This window comes from Peromyscus maniculatus, chromosome 3 (genome assembly GCF_049852395.1).
Source record: "Peromyscus maniculatus bairdii isolate BWxNUB_F1_BW_parent chromosome 3, HU_Pman_BW_mat_3.1, whole genome shotgun sequence".
In the NCBI taxonomy this organism is placed as follows: Eukaryota; Metazoa; Chordata; class Mammalia; order Rodentia; family Cricetidae; genus Peromyscus; species Peromyscus maniculatus.
The window spans coordinates 60,107,762-60,128,457 of NC_134854.1; the positions used below are offsets into that span (position 1 = coordinate 60,107,762).

Sequence of the window (20,696 nt, forward strand, 5' to 3'; positions counted from 1 at the left end):
TCTGTCTCCTTTCCTTCCCCCTTCCTCCTTTTACCCCGTTTCCCACTTCCTCTCTTCTTCCTTTTCCTTTTTCCAGCCCCGGAGGCCTTCCCCCTTCCTTGTGGAGGAAGCTTTCCGGCTGGTGGAGGAAGCAGACCGGTCAGGCACAGCGTGCAGGGCCGTCGGAGGCTAGGCTGGATCAAGGACCGAACGTAGGGCGGCTGATCAAAACCTGGGCACCTGCACTCGGAACAGCTCTTCTCTCTCTGCTCCGCCAACACCAACGCCAGCCCTGGTGGAGCTGTGTGGGGCAGAGGAACTGTGGAGATTGCTGTTGGAGGTTTTCTTCTTCAAATAGGTGATGGATAGGAAAGCAGGTGGATAGTATTTGTCCCGAGCACTCAGGTGTGCTTTACAGGATTAAATGTCTTTGAGTGTGAAATTGAAAGAGAAAACTCTTCAAAAGTTTTTTTTTTCCCCTACAATTAAGTTAGACAAAGGATGTCTTCTTCATCCAGAAGAGGATCTGGAATCGGAAGGAGCCAGTTCTGTAGTGGGGACAGCGACTACCGGGGGATACCAGGAGTGGCATGGACTGAAACAGAGTGAGTGCCCATAGGACGCCACCACCCCGCCCTGCTGAGGAGCAGGCGGGTCGGCTAGCTCAGCCTTAGTCTGAGTGTGAACACTCGGCAGGTTCTGAAGCCAGGAGGTCACAAGTCCAGCACGGTGTGTTTCCTGTTCCCGGAAGGATTGAGGAGCTTGAGGTCTTTGCCACCCCCCTCCCCCCACCAAGGAAGCAAGCTAAGGAAGAGCCTTCTGGTTCCCCTAGCCAGTCTGGACTCTCAGGATCCATGTCTGGTCCTCTCAGAACAGTGTCTTCTCTTCCTGGTCCTTCTGAGAGGAGATAACCAGGGCTTTAGAACTAACCCATTTGAAAAACCTTCCAAAACAAGAAATTCGAGCAGAAACTCACTAAAGCCCGAAATTATCTTTGCACCACTTCCCTCCTTCAGGAAGGATGATAGGGTATTGTGCTTGTTCAGGATTGTGTCTCGTCATGCATTTAAGTAATTTAAAAATAACTTTAATATTTCTAGTGTTCTTTACAGAAGGTTCTAGGTCTTTTGTGAACGAATGAAATAGGATGCTTTCTTTATGGCATGAATTTAATCTAGATCCCAAAGGGTATTTGTAACTTGTGAATACCCAGACAGCCAAGGCATTCTTGGATAAAGACGTGTGGAGAGTTTTAATCACACATAGTTTTTGTTTTTCCCCCCTTTTAAATATCGCCCTTCAGTAGTTGCTTCTTAATGAGTGACTGATTGTTTACTGAAATTTAAACCAGGGATTTGAACATTAAACAGTTCTAATCAGAATACAATTTTGGAGGAGAATTCCTACTCATTTTCTTACCCTTACATCAGAGCAATAAAAATAAATTGACATCCTCCCTCTGGGCATGCAATGATTTGAGAAATCCCATCATTCTCTTTTTGAGAACTTGAAGTGTAATAAATGAGTTCAGAAGAAATTTAATTACAGTTCTTAAACTGTAGGCCTCTGGAAACGGTAGGGCCACTGGAACTTCCACCTCTTGAAATAGAAGAGCCACATGAAGCTAGACTAAGATTTGACCTCTTGAGGGTGACCCCTGTCTGAAGAAAATCGGCAGTTAAAAAGAACTTTTCCCTTCTCATTTTAAGAGCATTAGTCTCCTTCCTTGCTTACTTTATCAGTGAACACAGAACACACTTGGGGGTATTTCTTAGGCAACAGAACCAAGAACCCCGCATTTGTTACCTGCCTAGGTGAGGTCATTAGCGTCCTATAGATGCTGGTGGTTGACAGAACCAACCCTGAGGGGAACTTGGATCGGAATCTCACCTTCTGGCTTGGGAAGCCTTGGCTCTCCATAGCAGATCCTTCTCTTGAAATAAGCCTGACATGGGGACCTCACAAGAGTGCTCTGGGAACGCTGGGTTCCAAAAAGCTGCTAGAAGTGACAGAGCCTCTCAGCATTATTCCTCCAAGACTTCTCGCGTTGCCTTGGGTACCCTGCATCCTGGCCTCACACCTCCAGTCAGGCAAGCCCAGGAGCTGCCCTGCATGCACTCCAGCACTCCTGCAGGGGGCAGTCCATTGCATCCCAGCTTCAGATTGCCCGTGATGTCCGTACTTAGCAATGCATTTATAATGGAAAGAAATGACCTGACATTCACATAGCTAAACGTAATTCGTAGTTTCAGTGTAAAGTTGAAACTGACCTACACAGACAACTTGCAACTAACGGAGAGTTTCTGCTGCCACATCTCGCATTTTTCACCCATTGGCTTAGACCAGCTGGGTGCTACCATGGGTATTTACTTGCTCAAACTTAAAATCTCTGAAATGATATCTGTATTGTGCTGAGACTACCTGCTTTCATGAGTACCTGGTATCTCCAGAGTGTGTATGTCATCCCTCTGAACGAGGCTGACCTTTACACACTGGGGAAGTTCACCCCCACAGAGATCTGAACAACTCCCCCCAATGGCTGCAGGCCTCCCTCAGGAAGGCTACTCTGTCAGAAACAAGTTGAACTCAGGAACTGGGATTGATCAAGGGTTTTGAACACAGCCTCCCCTGGCGTTTCCTTTGTCCAGAGGCTGCCTTTCTGTGTAAGCTGCATGCGTTTGTCTCTGCTTGTACCAGGGCTCTGCAGCCCCAGAAGGTGTCTGAGCGAGACTAAAATAGCCCTGCCGCTGGGACAGAGGGAAGTCCATTTGGCTTGTGCCTTGATATTTGTCCCTCCAATGATTCCTAGTCGTGACGTCAAGGCTGCCATTCAGCACAGAGCGAAAGGAAACCGTGGCCTCTCTCTGCATCAGTAGCCTCTACAGGCTCAGGCATCCAAAATGTCTGTCTGGCAGAGCTGTGCATTCCATGCCTGGGTGACCTGGTTAAATGGAGGAAACCAAATGCCGTTCCCTGAATGGTCTCCAAGACAAACCTTCCGCCCAGGCGTCTCAAGCTTAGGCCCCACAGCCTCCAAGGACTGAATGGCTAGGCCAAGTTGCTGGGCCAAGCTGCTTGTGCATTCAGCTCCTGTGCAGTCTCTGAATCGGGGAATATCATTAGCATCGGCCTCGATTAGCAGCCTCAACAACATCATTACGCCACCTCAGGTCAGTACTGCAGGGTCTCTTCTAGAAAACAAATGCCTTCTTTAAAAAAAAAAGTCCTTTTTGGAATCAAGACTCATGTCACAGGCCACCTTTCCTTCATCCAACTTCCCACTCCCACCCCCAGCCTCAGATTTCTGAGTTCCATAAAGACATTTGTGTGTGTGTGCATTTTAAGCTGAATTCCTCACTCTTCTTACTTAGCATGTATGTACTCTTGTTTGTTTGTGCTTTTATGAAGAGCAGTGCTTTGCTTTGGGAAGAGGGAGCAGACGGAGTAAATCAGAACCGTGTGTTTAGGGAAGGGCTCCCACCTCTACTCAAACACCATAATCCTGTGTGACAGAACGCTCCCTGATCATGTTTTGGCCCCTTACGGTAATGGCTGCCTCAGATCAGCCAACCTAAGCCTGAGTGCCATGCTTCCTTGAGTTTCTTTTTGGCATGGAAGTCCACTTTACATTATGAGCCTCAAAGGTGAATATTGGCGTCACTAGGAAAAGCAGGAGTATGGCAAACCACACTGTATTTCAGGGTTGTTTGAGACCAATCACTATGTGTTTGAGGTTTTGCATTAGAAATCCCATTCAGCCTTTCTCTGAATACCCCTCCTGTAAACCTTGGACTGAAGGATGTTGGCAGAAAACCAAACCACTTAATCTAATACATACACAGTATATGTATGCACATTTTATGTCAGAGTTTTGATAAAGTGAGGCCTTGCTTTGGAGACAAGGTTTTGCTGTATAACGCAGACTAGATTCAAATTCAGTTTAGTCCTTTTTCGTGCTGGGATTGTAGGTGTGAACCGGCACACCTGGCTCATTGGAGCATTTTATATATAGGTTAGTTTTTGTGGGGTTGGTGGTTTTGTTTTTTGTTTTTGAGACACGCTGTCTCTATGCTCTCATAGCTTACTTGGGACCTGTGATTCTCCTGCCTCTGCTTCTGGAGTACTGAGATTACAGATCTGTGCCACCACACCCAGATTATTTGTTTGAGATGGTCTCCCTCTGTAGCCAAGGCTGGCCTAGAGGTGACTTTGTAGCCTAGGCTGGGCTCACATTCACAGCAATCCTCCTAGGCCTTAAGATTACAAAGCTGTGCCATCACCCCTGACTGATGAGACCTTTTCACAGTAGATTATTGTAATACAAAATTCTTCTTGATCCCCAGCTCTTCTGGAAGAAAGTGGAGATCTTCAGATGGCTGGGTAAAGACAGACTAGATGCAGTCCATGTCATGATTGAGCCATGTCAGATGATGACTTAGACTGAGCACTAGGTGAAGTCTGGTTTCATGTTTGCAGGCAGGGCTTGCACAAGGCCAGCCTAACAGCTTGGTGTAGAGGTAGAGTGGTATATGGAGCAGGTGAACTTGCCTTTTTCGGGCTTGTTGCAGAGTAGGTCAGCCTGGGGCTGTTGGAATGAAGGAGAAAACCGGAGTATCACCTTCTAGCTGTGTGCTGGAGTTGAGCATGATTCACAGATGGTCAGGTCTTTCTCTTCCTACTGTTTGAGGAGGCCCATGCTACCTGAAGGTATCCCAATGTAAACTGACTCAAAATTGAATCAACTGCTTTATTAAGATAGTATGTCATAGGAAATACTTCATTTGCTTTTCATTATGTGAGAAAGATTTGAGACATGATATCGTCATGTTATTTCTTCGGACAAAGATCGAATGTTGATATCTAGACTTGACTTTAGAGAGAGTGATTTTTGTAGAAGCACTTGAAATTTTCTCAAGTCTCTCACTTAAATTTTTAAATATACAAGCTATTCTCTTAATAAAAAATGAAAGTCTCACGCCGGGCAGTAGTGGCGCACGCTTTTAATCCCAGCACTCGGGAGGCAGAGCCAGGCGGATCTCTGTGAGTTCGAGGCCAGCCTGGGCTACCAAGTGAGTCCCAGGAAAGGCGCAAAGCTACACGGAGAAACCCTGTCTCAAAAAACCAAAAAAAAAAAAAAAAAAAAAAAGAAAGTCTCGCTTTCTTATCGTCTCTGTTGGACTATCTCTCCCTTAAGCCTGCAGAGGTCTTCTGTACACACAGTGTCCTTTATGTCAGTTTGAGGAAAGTTTCCCGTTTCCCGTTACAAGCTGACTGTACTGAATTTTCACTGTAGTCTGTGGTGTTAGTCAAGGTGAACGAGGAGAGACACTGGTAACGCAAGGCTGACACTACATGACTGTGTTTGTCAACATAATTAGGGTGGACTTCACTTCCTAATGCAAAGTGGTAGCTACAGGGATTGAGCTGATTCCTCAGAGAGCCCCCACCCCGAGAGTATGGTATTGTCTTTTCTCTCTCTCTCTCTCTCTCTCTCTCTCTCTCTCTCTCTCTCTCTCTCTCTCTCTCTCTCTCTCTCTCTCTCTGTGTGTGTGTGTGTGTGCGCGCGCGTGCCCACACTTACCTCTGAGGCTAGATGAGAGTGTCAGGTGTGTTCTGTTTATCACTCGGCCTTATACCCACTGAGACATGGTTTCATACTGAATCTGGAGCCCTCCAGTTTTGTTTACACCTTGTTTGTTCTGTTTTGGCTCTGCCGGCTGGCCACCAAACCCCAGTGCCATGTCTCCATGTTCCCTCCCCACCCTCCAGTGTTGGCCCTACAGGATGTGTCACCGCCATGCACAGCTTTTATGTGAACACTAGGCTCTGAACTTGGTCGCCGTGCTTGTACAGCAAGCACTCTGCAGACCAGGTCCTCTCCCTGGTGTGCTTTAAGGGAGGGACTCGGTGTGCTCCAGTGGCCTGTACGATCAGCCTCACATAGATTTGTATGTCATTCCCGACACGTGACAGCTAATGTAATCTTGGGCATGTAACAGAACTCCAGTGGTTTCGTCGTGCTCTGTTTTATTGTCATTTATGGAGGGTTGTGCACATGGTCCAGCACAGTTGTGAAAGTCAAGAGTCGGTTCCCTCCTCCTATGTTAGTTCCCCAGGGTCGAACTCCCGTCATCAGGCTTGGTGGCAAGCGCCCCGCCCAACTGTGCCGTCTCGCCTGCCGCAAACCCCCAAGTTCTTGATCTTCAGCGCGGAGTAGCAAGTGCCGCAGCTGCGCACTCTGCATCAAAGTACTAGAACCTGTGTGTGTAAAACCCCCAGAAACGCACGGTGCTCATGGCTCAGTACTTACAGCTATCCACAGTGCTCATAGCTGAGTACTCGCAGCTCAAAAGCACTGTCCTTGTGAAGGCAATTAGTGTGTGTGGTTTTTTGAGATAGTTTCACCATATGCCTCTGGCTTCTTAGTGACTTAATATTTTGTATTAAATTTTCATACTTCTTTTAAATTTTAAATGAAAACTTGGAGAATGACAGACATAATTTTTTTTCTATATATAGACCCAGCAAAATAACTAAAGATTCTTGTGGAGTATGGTAACCAGAGAAACTAAATTTCAAGAGGTTATGGTTGTGACTCTGAGTGTCCTGGTTGGGTCATTTGACAGCCACTTTCTTCATGCAGCAGGTGTGGACACTCAGTGACGTCCGTGGACCTCATCTTCCTATTACCTACCCTGCCTTCCGCCACAGCCACCGGTCGGCAAGTGACCAGTTGAAAGGACCAGCCTGCTCCTCCAGGAACACGTGACAGAGGTCAAAGGTGTGTGGGGGAGAAGATGAGGCAGCAGAGTGGAGAGTGACTGTCTAGACTTGGTGACAAACAGGCCTGACTCGGTGAGGATGAAGGTGAGTGCCCGCAGTCATCCCCAAGGCCTTGCCGGAAGGCTGGTCATCTGATCAAGGTAAAACAAGCAAAATGTGATGGGTGTTGTTTCTGCATCGAAGCAGGTAATACAGGGAAGAAGTAACTTTTGGAGACCAGTGTTGGAGAAGAGTGGAAATGGTGTACTTAAGTATGTCTACATGTGTGTCTTTGTGTAATGAGAATGTGTGTGATTGTGAATGTGTGTCTGTGATTGTGTGAGTGTGCGTCTGTCTGTGGGCAGTTGTGTGAATATGTGTATTTCAATCCTGGGCCCGGGATTACATACTGCCCAGTGGAATCACAAACCCAAACCTTGATCAGAAAGCCTGGCTAGCCCCCAGCTTCCTGTGTGTGTGTGTGTGTGTGTGTGTGTGTGTGTGTGTGTGTGTGTGTGTGTGTGTGTGTGTGTGTGGTGTTGGCTGCATCCTGCTGTGGCACGGAGGGACAGACTTTGCCAGGCCTGTTTTGTAAACAGATCTGTCCGCCTAGGGTTTTTCAGTCCTGTGTACACTGGTTCTGCTTTTCCCACTATCATAGAGAAGCCTATTTCGAAGCTGGTTTTCTTTTAGAAATAGGAAAATTTGCACGTGACTTTAAAATAGGTATATCTATCCCATAGACTTCTTTGGGTTGTCACCATTTTCACGTCTGGGCCATGGATTCTGAATGTGAATTTCAGCCACTCCAGAGCCCCCCAAGGACAGTGCTCAGGAGAAAAGGCCCTCAGAGCTCCTTCTGGGCCATAATGGGATTAGTCACCTAAGATGACCAAGTGTGATACAGGTTTCCCAAGAGTGAGTGAGTCACCCCCTTTGTAGAGTAGGATATGAACTTGAAACTTGTACCTACAGTCACTTCTTACCTGGAGTTTTTGCTTGGTTGATCTAATACCCCATCCAGGTTCAGGTTTTTATGACAGGAAATGAGTGTGAATGGTTAAGATAGGATTGTAAATAATCTTGATCTTGTGACTACAGTGTGGGGAGGGACTTTTCACACCAAAGAAGTCTTTGGGTGGGGGAGTTGTGCCTTATGAATGTAACGCACATCGGCTTTCCAGCATCTTGCAGACAGCTGTTACTTGGTCTTAGATGAAGCTAACACCAGAACGTTGTTAACACCTTTGGTTTAGGAAGACATTTTAAAGTATTTTTCCCCCGTGACCCAACATGATACAGAACCGTTAAAGTGCGGTAGGGGAGGAGAGGGAGATCAAATCACACGATGATTCTACGTGGAACATTCTAGACCAAGTACAAATGTACATGGCATTGAACTAAGGGAGGGCCTTCTGCTTGAAGATTGAAAGGACGCTGAAAGCAAGGGGACTCCCAAGTGCCACCTTAGACCACCTGCTTGACGGGCACTTGGGACACCAGGAAGGATATAGCTGATCAAGTTCAGACGGAAAAGAGCTGTGTAAACTCGATTATATTCCTAGTCAGCGGGGCTTTCTACCAGAAGATGCTTTTCCTTGGAGAAAAAACCTGCCCAAGGGGACAAGGGTTCTTCCTTTTCAGGCCTGGGTGGGGCAGGTGGGCATCATAGAGCTCACACCAACACTGCCCATGCTTCCCAGAGGTAAATGGACATCGGAGAGATTAAGGCATCTGGTTCCTTACGCATTGACAGCTTCGGCCAGGGTTCTGTTGGATCAGTGAGCAAGGATGTAGATGTGAAGGCCCAGATTTGAGACCTTTTGTCCACCCTGATTGAAAACAGGTCATCTGAATCTTTCTGCTTCTCACATTCGGTGTCACGGATCTGGCAGTCAAAGTTTGTAAGACACACAAAGCTGTTCACTGTGGACAGACTGAGCTGTTCACTTCTAGACCTGTGTTAGCACTTAATGTTAGGAATTTTGATTAAAGTTTGTAGAAAACGATGTTTGCAAGTGACATGTTGAAAAACCCGGCTAGTTAGGGCCGCTCTGTGGCTTTTAGGTGGTGGTTCCCCTGGTGCTCTGTCACTCGGGGCACCCCATTGGAGGTGGCTGGCAGGCTCTGGAGAACAAGCGAATGTCAAGCTCTCTTGACTGAGTGCTGTCTCCACTCTCAGCTGATTGGCTCCTTTATCTGTAGGATGGGGTAATAACAGACCTTAGCCTGTAGGGTTGCTTTGAAAATCGCTTGGATAGTACCTGAGCCAGGCCTGTGTGTCATGGATGATTAAACTGGCCTGAATAGGTTGGGTAACCTTCGTAAGAGCAGACCAGTAAAAGGAGCTGGAACCCAGGGCTGGCATCTTCCCTGCATGAGGCCACTGTGTCTCAGAGTCCGCTTGTTTGCACTGTTCCGAGGGGAAGTCCTGAGTAAATGTTAAGTAGACAAGTGCTTTCGTGTCAGGGTTTTATTTTGTTTGAAGAGGGTGGACTTCGTACACTTGAACAGTGTCCACAACAGTGCAAGTGACAACAAGACCTGGAGCCGCCTTGGAATTCGGTCCCATTCTGAGTGTCCAGCCTTGGAATACCCAAGCGAGCACGCCTCTCAAGGACGGCCGTGACCTTCCAAGCTGCTCGCTCCATGCTCAGTGCGGGTTCTCGGCTCCTCCCTAGCTTCTGCTTTGTGATCTTCTGGTTTGGCTTGACTTTCCCTTTCTCCTTCTAAAACCTCTGCACTGACCTCCCAAGACTGCCCTGGTCAGCAATCAGACAGGCCAGGACCAGCGAGCCACACAGCCATTGAGATCTAGCCCGCTATGTGTTCGACACTGGGGAGGGAAGCGTCCTGTTGGCAAGAGGGGAAATGAGACATTGGAGCATTTCAGCCATCCTGAGAATGCCAATTAGGGTTCCCCTTCACCAGTCTAGTAGCAATGGGATTTCTAAAACTGGCTGGTTCTCCATGTAGAGGAGCCTTGTTCTCTCTCTGAGGACATTCATTAGGTCTCACAGGCGAGGGCAGAAGGGATGAGTGTAATGTGGTATAGGCAGTGTTTGTTCTCACCTCCAGTTATAGATCCATTTGCCTTGCCCTCAACCTGTAAATTCTATTTCCATTGTGGAAATGGTTCCCATACTCTTGAACAATGTGTGTTTGATAGTCTGGGGATATAGCCCCCCAGTAGAGTGGCTCGCCTAGAGTGTGTGAAGCCCTGAGTTCAATCCCCACCCAGTACTGTCAAAAGCAAGCAACAACAAAACTGTTTGTAAAAAGTATAGAAACAGTTCGTCCCATCGCAGGTATCCAGAAAGGGAGAGAAGAGCCAGGGCCAACACCCAAAGGCACTGAAATGCAGGCAGGTGGGACGTGGTCTCTCTCCACTCCGCATCTGCCTCCAGCCGATGCTGGTGCCCCCTGCTCCAGCCTTGACTCACAGCTCTCCCCACGCCCGCCCCTGACACCCAAAGTAAAGGCACATTAGCAGCGGGAAAATAAAAGCCAGGCAAGCTCCTCTTCTACCAGCACGACCCTCAGTGTCCTCAGGAAAAGCCCTCACTGTTGACGGCCTGCCTTTACCAGGAATCAGGGCGGTTCTGCTTCCCACTCCCTTCCATGTGACATAAATTAATAGCTTTGGCAAAACACAAAACGTCATATTTTGTTCGCAGTTTCAAAGGACACCTTAGTGTCAGATGACAGACACATGGGCTGCTGCTGTTGGTGTGACTGTCCCCTCAGACAGGTCTGAAAGCATGCTGTCTTTCACTGACCTAGGGTAGAGTCTGGTTAATGTCATCCGAGAGGACAGAGATTCTGTGTTTGAAATTTGGGGACAAAAACAACTTTCTCTTTCTGCAAGGGTTAACGCTCCAGCCAGCTTCAGATTGGTTCTCTTGAATCTTAAAATTACTTTTCTGGTCACGCGCTCAGAAGGTCTACACGTTTGTGAATCACGCCCCCCCCCCATGCTATTCTCTTTGGCTGTCTTAATTACACAGGGGTTGGGAAACCAAATTAAAACTAGGTGTGGCTGGGTAAACAGCGATCACGTTGCAAGTTCTGGGCTTCGCTGTTGTTCCTCCTTCCTTTGTAGGAAGCTTTCCTTTTCACTTCTTATTTTTCTAAAGGAAATAGCATGAGGTCTTTTGGAGATACTCACAGGAAGTGGTCTCTGCATGCCGGTTACTCACCAGCCTTGGAGTCCTGACAGGTGGCAAGTGCCGCTGCCTCTCTCCTGATGTGTGTGAAAATAGCCCCCCGAGGGGCAGGCACGAGGCTGTCCTCGTGGGTGGGTGGGTGGGTGCACAGCCCAAAGGCCTTTTTGTCCATCAAGTGGCTTTCACGAGAGGACTGGTCATTGCGCGTCATCCGGAGCGAGAGTGACTCGGAGCTGAGCTGGGGTCGGTGAGCACACGTGGTAGCTACTCCGGGGTTTCTGCTCAGCTCCCAGAGTGCAGGCTGTCTCCTAAAAATGATCACTCCCTCCCACCCTCAACAGCCGTTCTTCCTCAGTGAGTCACTTCCAGAAATGAATAGCCGCAGATTTTTGGAATGAGCATTGTGAAATCCCTGGTTTATAATGGCAGGTTTTCAGTTGGTGGCTTGATCAGACAGTTTCTCAAGATCAGAATGAGACCTTGTCTTTAAAAAGAAAAAAACAGAAAGTAAGGCCCGTGGATTCAGAAAGCAAAAGTCTCCCACTGAAGAACTGTGACAGCCGATCTAACCCCCTCTGTGTCAAGCCGTGTGTCCTTAGATTTGCCTGCATGGATGAGTTCTTGGAATTACCCCCCTCTCACCAGTAGCAGCTGGTGATTTCCGATGCAGAAGGTCGTCCCTGACTACACGAACCGTCTCGCTTCTGGGTGAGTAGGTGGTAGTTTCCGAAGGTGTTCAGCAACTTGAGTCATGGATTTCAGAGGCAGGATTTAAAAGCTGGTGGCTTTACACACTTCTGCTTTCTGAAGCACAGTGTCTGGTACCGCCGGCCAGCAGGAGGGCCCTGAGGAGCGTTTGAACAGCGTGGATAGTTGAATCCAGTCTTTGGAGCATGGAGATCTTTTGAAGAGAAGGTATTTTTGTAGAAGGAAGTGGTTTGTTTTTGGGGGGAGGGGACTTTTAGAGGTGTAATTAATTGGGTTTCTGTGTTTATTTTAAGCACCAGCCCCTTCTTTGGGGTGAAAGAGATAAATGATTTACATGGTCTCAACAGAGAAGTTAGGCTGACTCGGAGAAGCTGACCCTAGGCCCTTTATGAGCGATAATCTCTGTCAAAGGGAAGTGCTAACCCCAGGGGAGACAGGCTATCGGACAGTATCCACACTGGCTCTGCCAGGCCCATGGCTCCTGGGTTAGTGGGAGAGAGAAGGAGCTGGGTTGCTGGAAATGGGGAGTGTAGCTGTAAGGATTGTTCTCTCAAGTGGATCAGTTGCTTGACCTACTGACTCATTTCATAGGAATTAGGAAAACAACCTAGTGTGGTTTTATTGTTAGTGCTGGAGGACTGCAGAATCCCTGGGCCTGCAATTAAGATGGGCTGGAGGAAGGTAGTGCTGGCACTCAGTTCCTGTAGGCCTGCCCTCTGCTCTCCTGATGGAATTCAATCCTCTGCTTCCAGGACAAGTCCAGCCTGTGCTTGGGGATCTGTGGGTGACCGGTCAACCGTGAGTATGTGGGACCGCAGTTTCTGGTGCTCACTGGATCTTCCTTAGAAACTTCTAAATGGCATTCTGTCTAAGCAAGAGCTTCCAAGAACTGTCTTTGCTGGTGTATTGGTAATACATTTCACTTCCCATGGAAAGTACTGTGGGTGTGATAAACTACAGAACCAAACATAACCTATGGACAACCATGGAAGTTGAGAATTAAGGTTTATTTTTATTTGTACAGCATACAGATAAAAATGTAGTTGTAGTTTTGGTATAGTAAGTGCTTCTTTAAAGCATAATAGGAAATAGATCATATACTGTAGCAAAAAAAAAAAAAAAGAATGATGCGCATTTGTGGCAAGTGATATAATATTTATGTGAGAGGCTTGTGCGTCCCGATGCTCTGATTGTCCACCACTGTTAGTTAGCAAGTGAGCTTCAGAAGAGAACAAAGAAAGCACACTAAAGCTGTGTAAAAGCGGAGACTGAGAGAAGATAGCCGTGACGGTGCATACATAGTATATACGCTGTCTGTCACCTCCTAATCGCATCCTCAGACTAGATCCTAAGGGTGCTTGGTGGTTGATTACTGTGGGTGTTCTTACTCTCCCACCGGGGGAAGAAGGTAGAAGGTAGAGCCTGTTGTAGTGTGTCTCCTTACTGAGTGTCCTGAGCTATGTTCCTCATGCCTTAGTTAGAATTCTCAGTCTCTTCTGATGGCTAGACCCCCTTGAGAGTCTGATGAAGCCGTGAATTCCTTTAACCACATCAGTACACATTTGCTTGCACTTGGAGACATCCATAGACACACACAAGCCTCTGTAGATGCCCCAGGTGTGGGAGGCTGAGCTGAACTCTGGAGCCCTTCCTGGCTGGGCTCTTAGGCTTCCAAAGAACTGCTGTTAAAAGCAGGAAATAAGCAGGCCAGAAGTCCTCCGTGTGGCTGCTGGGTGGAGACCAGAGCCAGAGAAAAGGACAAAGGGGTGGAGGACACATGACTAACAATAAATATTAGAGAGTGGTTGATATAATCAGGAGAGTCGAATGTGGAGCCCAGGATCCCTGTCTGTTCAGCCAGGTACATCTATAAAGTCATTACGAGTTCACGTAGAGAGCTACAGACTTGTAGTAAACCACTTGGGCTAGTTTCCCTCAAATCATTTTTTTCCTCATCGTTTTTTATATCATAAAATCAAGAAGTCTTTTCTCCCTTCTCCCTTTCTTTTGTTAGTTTTTCCATGGTGTATGCCACCAAATCAGATAGGAGCACAAGTTGCCTGAACTTTAGGATGCAACTCCTAACATTCATAACAAACTAGAGAGATGGTTATGCTCCTGGGAGAAGCGTGGCAGGGAAGCATATGAGGACGTGGTTAGATACAGACGGAACAGCGTTGGAAAAAACAAAGTCTTTACTGCTCACTAGCTACGTTGAAACCATACCGTTGGGGCCATTGTGGAAAAAGAAGACAGCAGGTCTTGATTGTGTTAAAGGGAGTGTGACGCAGAGGGGTGGACTTGACGTTAGTCAGACTCATCGTACTCAGTTTGCGTCATGCTGAAGAAAGATACTGGGAGATGGTGAAGTGCTGATACACAATCAACAGAATTACGCACCCTTTAGGAAAAGGGAGGATTTGTTGCTGGTAGTCTTACTAACTGCTTGATCTCTCTCGTCTCCTTGGGCCGCCATGCTGCCCACTTTCCCTGCCTTGCAGCACAGTGCACAGCTGCTGGCTTAGGAACGCTTGTAACGCTTTCGTCATAGACTCGGTGTGTGTGTGTGTGTGTGTGTGTGTGTGTGTGTGTGTGTGTGTGTGTGTGTGTGTGTGTATGGATAAATCCAAAGAGCTAGTGGTATGACACAGGAATAATTAATACATTTTCTGGTCGTGATGAATAGATAGGTGATAAAATAGTTGAGCTGAGGGATGTGATGAAATCTTTGGTGATAATTTTTTAAAGGGGAAAGTAACTAGCCATTTTGAGTGGTAGAACATTTTTCAGCAGTCTCTCAGGGCCGACTGGTAGGCAGGTACAACAGGAATGTCACACACAGTGCTTGATTACACTGCTGTGGAGACATGGGCAGCATGTGGTGTGGGGGCTTATGGCCTTCAGTGACCACCCCATGTGGCTTCCTGATAGAGTTCAAGTCCAGACTGCTGCCTCCCTAAAGGGCAGCCATTGAGGTTAGGAAGATGGAGTTAATGGTGAGCCGTCCCCATGAGGACCTGGTACATGGGGGCACAGATGTGTGGCAGGAGGCATGGGTCCAGAGAGGAATGATGAGAGCAGATGCTGGGTGTGCCACACATGGTGACCTGGTAGATGCACAACTTAGAAAGATGACCAGACAGCGGTGAAGAGGACTTCGTTGGGGTGTTGTGTAGGTCAGGCAAGGTGTAGGGGCCCCGACATGTAAAGGTAGTGGATTCCTGAGAAAGGAGTGAGCAGACCTGGATAAGGCAGAGTCAGCACAATGGCTTAGTTGCTGTGTAGTGTCACTCACTGTGAAACCATGAAATACCAGTGGGGAACCCAGGCCTGGAGGAATGAAGAGGAGGTGGCGTTGGGGCATGGCAGAGCACACATTGGCTAGGTAGGTGAGATGTAAGAGAAAGAGTGGGTGGGAAGTCTGCTTAGTGGGCGTGGACTTCAAATTTGATGAACAGACAGTTCAAATGAGCAGGTGGTCTTAACTGGTGTGAACACCCATTTCCAAAGCAATGGTCATTCTCTTGATATATTTTTTTTTTTTTTGGTATTGCTTATTGTTTTGTGACAAGGTCTACCTATGGTAGCCTTCCCTGGCCTTGAACTCACTGTATGGCCCAGGCAGGCATGAAACCCATAACCCTTCTGCCCCCTGATCCTGAATGCTGGAATTACAGGCATGCACCATACCTGACCTCTGTATTTTAAATTTGATTCAAAGTTACTGGTAATATAAAAGTTTCCATTGTTTATGTTTAAAGTGTACAATATGGTGTTTTGATAGAATAATAATTACTTACAGACAAACCAATTTATATATGTATCTCACACGGTTAAGCTTATGTAAAAAGCACCTAAATTCCCCTATACTACCATAGTGACTGCTGTTCCGCTGTTCTTCCCATTGGTTAATCTCAAATAACAGAAACTATATGCCCACTAACCTATATTCCCCAACCCCCCTTGCCACTATTCTGTTTTGTTTCTATATACTTGACTTTCTCTATAGTCTACATATAAAAAAAAGTGAAACTATCTTCAATTCCCGAAGATCTGTTGGTATTAATCAATACCACATACTAATAATGCTTTTGTATCTCTCTTCAAATAGCTACCTCCTCATCCTGTTTGCAGGAACTTTATCGACCCTTGGGTTGCCCACTTTTTAAATGAACATTTTCTCCATGAAAGCATTTTAATGGTGCATTGTGTTCTTCTTTGGAGGTTCATTTTTTTTTCATATTTCAGTAGTTATCCTTTAAAATACATGCGTACTGGAAATTTGTTTCATGTGGGTATGGGTAGTTCACGCCTTGAACCCCGGCAGTCAAGAGACCAAGGCAAGGCTGGCCGATGTAGCAAGTTCCAGGCCAGCCAGGGCTATGTAGCAAGACCTTGTCCCATTTTTTTTTTTGTTTTGTTTTGTGATTTCCTTAGGATATGTTTAATAGTGAGTCTTGAAGGAATCGGACTTGAAGATTTTGATGAATTTTGCTGACTTGTGTTCTCAAGCGCTTGTACCATACTAGACACATTTTTAGCAGGCTGTGGAATTTCTCACAATCTCTTTATAGGTGCTGTTACTACCTTTTCTGGTAGTCTTTAGACAAAAAGCCTTATATTATATACTTCATTTAGTCAGCAGGTATGGGATGTGCACTCACCTTGTGTACACTCAGCTTTGTTCCTGTGTTCCCGGGTCTGTTTTCTTTTGTAAATGTCTGTCAGTGTTCATTACCAGCATTTCTAGTGAAAGGCGACTTTCTGAAACACCGTTTTTAATTCTGTATGTGTGAGAAGTACTTGGGTCAAGCATTCTTCCTCCCTTCCCTGACTTCTAATTCCGCTTGTCATTTTTCTTTTCAAGATACACAAGTGTTTTTTAAACCATTGGGTGAGTTAGTGGCATTTTGTTTGTTTTTCCCAGCTAAAGCTGCTCTATGCTGAGGACTTTCCTCCTACTCAAAAATTAGACAATATTCATTTTATTTTTTAAGTCATTTCATTTTTTTCTTAAACTTGACACATAAAAAGAAAGGTCTGAAGTGAAGATTGAGATGGGTTTTTTCAGAGTAAATCCCCCAGCATTGTGCACTGAGTCATTGGTCTTTCCCAGGTACTTTGTGGTGTTCCCGTTATTTTCTGTTTCCACACTTTGTTCTGCAGCGGGATGCCGTGAAGTGCCTGGATATTAGCACTTGAGTGGAGGGCGTGGTCATAGTTTTTACAAACATCTTATTATAAAGTCTCAAGTATACAGTAGAGTTGAAAGTGCTTTACAGTAAACCCCTTCTAGTCACCAGCCGGATGATGATTCCATAGTTAATATTTTACCACTCTTATTAAAACCATTTATTTACTGATGTAATACATTTAAACCATCATTTGAACTCCAAGAAGAATCTTAAAGACGTTTCCCCTGATTGGTTGGTTGGTTTTTCATTTGCAGATCTGCTCTTGAGGACTCTTGGGGATTTATATTATTAGTATGGTAGACGGTGAGCAGCACAGTATGTATCTAGGAGAACTATATTTCCAGCGTATTTCTGTGGTCTAACTTATGGCTTGACATCAAGGGTTATAAGGTGGTAGATTTATTTCTTAAGAAGCCTAGTTCCCTGTTCTGAGCGCCTCCTGCTGAGATGCTCCAGCAGCTGGGATGGGAGGTTAGGCCTTGGCCACAGTGCTGGCTTGAAAACAGACAGTGTCCAGGGTTGCTTTCTGATGGCTGAATTTTGCTGTGTAAGGAAGCCCTTACGGGGAAGCAGACTGCCCCGGAGAGCATAGCCCTCCAGACTGTTCCACAAGGAACAGCAAACCCTCAAAGACCTCAGGTCGAGGAGCCCCAGCCCTCTGTCCAGGCCGACAGCCACCACTGCAGACTCCCAGGAGACCGTGAGCTGTGCCGGGACCACAGCCGCGGAGATAAGTCTGTAACCGCGCTGTCACAGCTAGCTGGTCCCTGCTTATGTAATCTTAGTGCAGCGCACAGCCAGCCAAACAGAAAACTCACCACCTGCCTATGCTCACCAAAGCAGGGTACCATACTGGTCTTTACCCCATGCTAGCCTCAGTTTTGCATCAATAAAAATGCCTTGGATTTATGATTACACCAGTGGCCTCTTTATCAACAGTCCATGACTTCTAAGATAAACCACTGAATATAGATTAGTGTCCATCCTCTCTCAAATCTAGGGAGATGATTTCCCCCCTTACTTTCCTAAATAGTACTTAACCGTGGTGAAGTTCATAAGATTTGGCTCTGGAGTTAGGATTTTGAGGCTATTAGGTGAGGCTTCATCCATGGGATGGGTGAGGGGTGTGAGTCCAGTAGGTGGAATGGATGACATTCCTGCAGTCATATAGGGGAGGTGCCTTTCCTGGCAGGAATTTTGGTGACTCCTTACTAACCAGAATTTTGCCATGACTCCTCCGTGAGACACACGGTGATCCAATGTCACCTCCGTTCTGAAACCCCTGCTTCCCAGCGGAGGGGACAGTTATGTTTTAGAAGCCTAGCCAACAAAATCTTTTAACTCCAAGAATGTCCAGAGAAATTATATCGCCTAAATTAAGGTTCTGGCAAGTTCATTGTGTTCAGACAGCGTTCTGTTTGAGCAAATGGTTTTCGGGGCGGGGGGAATAAAGTATTGTTCTTCCTGCTAATGTCCACCTCACACCACTGTGCTCCAAGAAGAGTCTGCTTGTTGCTTCCCACTTTACTGTGTTGCTTTTGGTCTTTGCTCACCTCACCCATTGCCTACCTCTGTCTGCATCAGGACCCTGGCCCTGGCAGCCAGCAGCTGTGCAGAGGCCCAGATGATAAATACAGACACTAATTGGCCTTTACAAAGTTAGCCAGGAGCAAGGGTGGTGATACACTTTTCTCTTCTGTATTATTTTCCTTGGTGCTAAAATATAAAGACGGATGCAAAGCCTCCCCCCCCCCCCCCCCGCCTCCCTACACACATACCGTTCATCACCATGGTATGCACAGAGTATATGAATCACCTTCTAAATCCATGGCTAGGGTTGAGTTAGGTCCAAGGTTAGATCTGCAAGAAATAAGACTGATGAGGTCATAAGCCCTGTAGAAGGAACATGAAGACGCTCACCACAGGGAATCCTGAGAAGGGTGTCATAGGAATGTTGCTTTTAGGCTGAGTCATGGCCATGTGGATGGAACTTCTATCTCCCAAGTGTTATCTTGCTAAAATATTATTAAAAGCTGCCACCAGTTTAGATGGAACATGAAGTTGGGGTATGTTCATAGACCCTGAGACTGCATAACAGGTGAACAAGGCAGATTCGACACTCTTGTTTGCCGCCACATGTGGTCAGCACATACATGTAACTCTATCACCTTGGTAGCTGAGGCAGGAGCATAGAGAGCTCAAGGCTAGCCTGGGCTACATAATGAGTTGGAGGCCAGGTGGACCACACAGCCAGATCCTGTCTCAAAATAAAACGACGTACTATGCAGAGAGAATGTAAATTATGAGGTGTGGCTTTACTGTAGAAGCTTGGTCCTGAGTGGGAGCTCTCACGGGGTGTGTTGTGCTATTACCTCTGGGATACTTGCCCCCCCAAAAAAAAAAATTAAAGGGGGCTTTTAGCATTTTGGACAAGTCATGGATGTTTTCCAAGGTGGCATTTTATGTTTCTTTTTAACTGTGAGAGTTCCTCACTTGAAGCAGAAATGTAACTACCATGTGCCACACCGCCAACTCACTCAAAATCTACCACATGCTAATGATGACTAACCCAGAACCCCAGGTTACTGTGAGTCTTCAGGGGTCAGAGTAAACAAGGAAAACTCATTTTAGTGTTCCTGTTCCTCATTCCTGTCAACTCCCCTCAGCACAGAGCCTGACTGAACACAAATAGAAGAGGCCGGTGACAGCAGCACATGTCAGAGGCACTGTACCAGGTTCCTCTGTGGCAGGAGACCACTGCAGTACCCAGCACACACAGAGAAACCAAGGGTTGGAGAACTAGTCATTTTCCTGGGGAATCACATGGCCAGCCAGTGCAGGAACCAGGATTCCGATCGCCGAGGTCTGACAGCTACACCCAGGCTGTGAGTTTGTATCCTATTTGGTCTCCTGACTCATTTTAGATTTTATCTATTGGGCCATTATTCAGTTTGATGCAGTCACGTATGTTCAGTATATTACGGAAGAACGCTCTCATCCAGCTGGATGCTTTCATGGCATTCCTTGTTCTAGGTCACCCTGTGACCGCTTGTTAACGATGAATACTCTGCCTGTGTGCCTCTACAGAATGTGCCCTGACCTTAGAGACGCTTCTCAACAGAGGCAGTTCACAAGGCAGCGGGCTCAGGCGCCCAGGGTGAGAAGTGGTGTGGCTCACGATGGGCAAACTCCCTTTCCTGGTTGGGAACAAGCGATAGTTCACTGCTCTTGCCCCCCCCCCCCAAGCTCAGGTTTCGTCCTTTAAATGCAGCCTCTCAGCCCGTTGTCTTTGGATAGGATTGTTGGCTGTTAACTGTGTAATTCCTGTGCCCTCTGGTCCCACTCCCCTTCACAGTGTCACCACCCAGCAGGATGAATGAAGCGGGGTAGGCTGAAGGTTTTCCCTCCCTGTGCCTCCTCAATGAGACACATCCCTTTCCCGGGTGCTCCCAAGATGTGTTGTGACTTACCAGTGTTTGCCTTTCCTGACTCAAAGCTCCTCTTAGGAACTGGGAATTGGATGGTGTGTACTTCTGGGTAAAGCCCCAGCCTCTGAATGAGAGACAGAACTGCCAGAGCTTTGTGTAGCACGGTCACACACACAATGTAGATCCTCACAGCAACTTCCATAGTTTTCTCTGTCCCCATCTCACTGATGAGGAGACATCAGCGTGCCCCGTGCTGACGCACAGTTGGTGAGTGACAGAGCCAGACCCTCAACTCTCTGGCGTCTTCAGTCCTTGGATCCTGTTCTCTGGTTCCCTGAGGGGAGGGGGGTCTTCCTAACAAATGTGTAAAACTGTTCTCACGACCTTTTACAGAAGCCACGTGTTGCTCTTGTCCCAGTCAGCTGGACTCAGAATGGGTCGATTTCAGATTTTTTTTT

The 20,696-nt window shown here is 46.8% G+C and overlaps 1 protein-coding gene across 1 annotated transcript in view; it reads left to right on the forward strand.

The window, feature by feature from the left end:
- Positions 1 to 19,198, forward strand: part of LOC102911807 (uncharacterized) — a 153,613-nt gene extending 134,415 nt beyond the window's left edge. Inside the window, exon 6 of the mRNA XM_076565983.1 lies at positions 6,623 to 19,198. The gene's annotated coding sequence lies outside the window, so the exon portion shown is untranslated. The remainder of the gene's footprint in view (positions 1 to 6,622) is intronic.
- The last annotated feature ends 1,498 nt before the right edge of the window (positions 19,199 to 20,696 follow it).